Genomic DNA, 4690 nt, shown 5'->3' with positions numbered 1-4690 from the left:
GTCCATTTGAAATTAATACTTGCTAATTGTTCTTCATGAATCCAAGGACATCCAATACCATATCTTGTGCTGACGTGGAAGTCTTCATCACAGGCAACAATGGTGGAGGATCATATAAAATCTCTAAGTGTCTAGCTTCAATAGGTATAATTTTATTAAGCAATCTATTTTGAGTGTTTTGTCTCCTGTTAATTATCTCCCAGAATGTCACATTCTAGTTAAGTAACTTATACATATTTTATCTCAATTAGTGGTATAGTTTTCTTAACATCATATATATCAACACTCCTGTATCATGTTTTTCCATTTTTTTTGTGATCTCTTTTTGTTGTCAAAGAACTATATATGCATGAACACAATTTCTCTACACAGGGAGCTATAGCTAAGTCAGTAGGGTTCCACTTTATTGTTGGGACCGTGATCAATAATGATTGGAGATGATTAGATGGTCATTTATACATGTTTGGTGCTCCACTTGAAGGTGTCTCAGACTCCACAACTCTGTTGGGTATTTCACGCTTATATATGAAAATGACAATTATCTTTTAAGATACGATTCTGTTTGTCAAAAATTAATTTATTTACTTATCTTTTCTATTTTTTCTTAATAAATTTGTGACATTATTGTCAAAGAGAGGGGAAAAAAAAAACAATTGACCAGCAGTGAATTTCGTCTGAACAACAATTATTGTGTTCATAACAAAATTCTCCAATACATATGAAACTGCTTGGGGCAAAAGCTAGAGATAGGGTAAATATATACCATTATAAAATTAACATTAGTTAAGTTGGTATAAATTAGTATGCAATTGTTGCATGTGTGGTGCTGAAGAGGAGGCAGATTCTGGCAACTCGTACGGTGGCTTACGGTGTTCCACCGGGAATGACTTCGGTGGAGACATATAGACTCTGATGATCAAATCAGAATGTGAGCTTAACGTGTTTAGGTGCTTATTTGCTTAAGTTTGTCCTTTACTTTTAGTTTGTTGTAGACATGACAAGAAAACTCGTACCCGTGGGTACCCGTCCGAATCCGTCCCAACTTTGACGGGTATGGGGATATGTTGAGAAGTCGGGGTAAGGGATTAGAAAGATAATATCCGTACCTGACTCCCATTGTCATGTCTAGTTTGTTGGTTTGGTTGAACACTTGGTATTTCTTAGGGTTGTTTTCATATGCTAAAGTCCTGTGAGGGCTTCAACAGTACTAAATAGGGAAAATAGGTGTATCCTCCATAGCATTGTCCCCCAGTGAGCATTGTTTGGACCAAGCAATGCTGACTTGATAGATAAAATAAATAGTTGATTATATTTTTGGTTCCTAAATATTTTATTATGTTTTATGTAGTTTATTTTAGTATCTTTAAACCACCAAAAATTATTTTATTAAAATAAATTAAATAATTTTTTACTATTAAAAACTCTCAAAAATTATATTTTACTTTTTTTATTTTTCCCGTTCTTCCATGAATCAATGCAAGCTAGCTCAATTCAAAATCAAACCAAATCCAAAATCAAAATCAAAATAAACAAAGACATACATAACTCCATATGAAAATCAAACTCAAATCTAACAAAAATAAAAAATAAATAAGGAATTAAATCTAAAACCCGCAATAACCCAAACCCTAAAAGTATTAACAAAGTAAAAAAAATTTAAGGATTAAGACTGATAAAAATTTTGTTTAGGGATTAAGTTAAAATAATTATAGTTATTTTGCTGTGTTGGTTTGAGTAAATATTCTACGATTTTAGAACATATAGCTCTAAAAATATAGAAAGTGAATTTAAAGATCATTTATTCAATATTTTTATATGTTTGAATGCTAATTTAATATAATTATTTGTGTTAAATTTGATTAGGTTTGATCAAACGGCCATATGTAAAATTTATGTCTCCAGCAATGATCTCTACAAAAAATGTCTCCATCAATGGTTGTGAACAATTTAAGTCTCTTTTACAATACTACCAAAAAGAAAAAGAAAATTCTCTTTTACGATCAGATTTATTTTTTCACATAACTTTCATTATGTATATACTCTTTACAAACATTAGTTGAGTTTTATTATTTTTATATAAATGAATCATACGATACAAATTTTACGTATTAAATTAATTAAAAAATTCAAATCATATTGTCATAAAATAAAAAGTGATCGTTATTTTAAAATGATAACATTAAATCAAATTAAAATTTAGTTTTTTTTCTTCCGGAATTGAAAGTTAAATGATGAAAATAAATCTTTTTTAAAAAAAAATAAGAGATCTAAAAGAAAATTCACAATAAGATATAAAAAGGAGAAAAAATATATTTTAAACATTTTTCATGCTTTTTTTAGGCAACATTTTTTACGCTAAAGTTTGATTGAAAATATTATTAAGTACTTTATTTAATAACAAATACTTAATTTTTTTTCTTAAAAGAAAACTTCAGGGTTTTTTTTATAGAAAAACTTCAGTTAAAATGACTATTTCCCCCACCTATAAAAGTATAAAACTGATCACTTATAGTTTTCATATATTACGTTATGAAAGTGCTAGAAAGCCTACACCTATCTAGAAATTTCCAAAAGTATACAATTCATCCATGCCACCAGTTTCCACATCGACAGCAATCTTTCCTAAAAGAAGTATATATACAAAATGATGAGTCATCAACCATGAATGACAAGGCTTAGCATGAAGCATTTTATTTCAGAAATTCTTTTCGCAACTCAGACTGCAATTTCTCAGTTCATAGTTAAAATAATAAAAAATATTGTCATATAAACTTTATGGAAATTCTAATAAAGAAATATGGCCCGTAGGTATTTTCTAATGAAATACGCATAAAATTTTATCTAATAATAAGAAGTACAAAAAAATTATTAAAGTTAATGTTATCAAATTAGTCCTAGCTAGTAGTGGCAAAATAGCTAATTTGATTCCAAGTGTATATTTGTTATTGCTTCTTAATCAACTTTGCAATTTTTTCCAGTAAGACAAAAAGCTTTGCAATTTTCTTCTCTTATCCGCATACTCTGCCTTATTGAAATATGATTCTCAGACGATAAGTTTCATTAAAAATAATAAACACGGATGGCCACCGATTTCAAAACAAAAGTTCAGGTAACCTAGTGAATATTGCATATAATAAGTAACTACTTTTTCCCTTTTTAAAGTTCAATTATTCAGTACGAAAAACCATTAATTGCACCATTTGCACGAATTGGGTACAAATGAGACATTGTTAAATAAATTATACCCTTTTTAAAACAAATAAAAATTAAAAGTGAGCATATTATGTATCACTTAGTATATTAATAAAATCTTGGACTTATCCACAAACAAAAACAAACAAATGTTAATTAAATCAGAATCAGAAAACACTTCACAATTTGTGAATTCGTACGTATACAAATAGTTCATATTGTTATTATGTTCATGAATGCAAGAGTGCGAGGAAGCGTCTATTCTATGCAACAAGGAATTTGAATTATGTAGTGATAAGAACGTAATGTCCACATTCATTAATAATGTTGTTAGACTACTATTCGGGGCAAGCTTATGTGTGAGGATAACCCACTTTAGTAAAGTGGAATTTACCAACAGAAACCCCCATGTTGGATCCAATTGCAACAAATGTGAGCCAATAGTTATGCCAATATTTGGATAATTTCAGACAAGCACTAGGTATCTTTTGGAATTTTTTAAATCAAGAAAATTGTCATTATCATATGTTTGGAAAATATTTCTAATCATCAATTACGTGAACCGATAGACGTTGTTGTGGTTGTGCTGTACTTCCTTGTATGAAAACATAACTTTGTTCCCAAGGGTGCAAGAAATCAATAATTATCAAAGAATATGAAGATTTGATTATTGCGGCCAGTGGAATGCTCACAATTACCACCTTAATTTGGTCAGATTATCACTTTTCGTTGTAAATTAACATCGATTTATTATGAGAAAATAATAAAATTTTCGTAATGCTTGAATGATTAACCCCTTTATAATACCATAAATAATGTACATGCGTGAAGAACAAAGCAAAATGTAACATTTAGTATTAGTGACTTGATAGAGAACAAAAAACTATGCTAATCTACTACTAAGAAAAATACTATTAAAGACTATAAAAAAATAAAAGGAAAACAATATAAATTTTATTAATTTCTAATTGATTCATTTTTCTGAAAAAAAAAATATATTTATATATAATCATAATTGATGCTAATCAATATATACTATTTATCTATATGGCAACATCTCATTATTTACAATAAAATTATAATTTATAATACACACATCAAATTGCATCCTGTATAATCTCTTAACCATTTAATTTTGAGGGCATATTTGAGCCTCCCTCCCTAAGCCTATCCTAACATTATCACCCCTTTCAGATTGGACCTTGCCCTCAAGGTCCTTAAAAATTTCTGTTTGATCAGTAAAAATGGCCCAAAATTTTGGTTACAGACAAATAAAATGGGTACATAAAATTGTTGGGCCAAATGTTGGATTGTGAATCATAGTTGAATTTGAAAGAGGCTTAGGCTCAAGTGAAATATAAAAAAAAGGCACTTGATATGTGTCTTGATCCAATGGTTGGAAGGGAAAAACAACTTTAATTAAAAGTGCTATAGGTGGAAGAAGGTGTATATGTGGATGGTTCTGATGGTTGTTAGGATTTTTTGTTTGAATGGTAGA

This window comes from Glycine max, chromosome 6 (assembly GCF_000004515.6).
Source record: "Glycine max cultivar Williams 82 chromosome 6, Glycine_max_v4.0, whole genome shotgun sequence".
NCBI lineage: Eukaryota > Viridiplantae > Streptophyta > Magnoliopsida > Fabales > Fabaceae > Glycine > Glycine max.
This window is presented reverse-complemented; position numbering follows the sequence as displayed.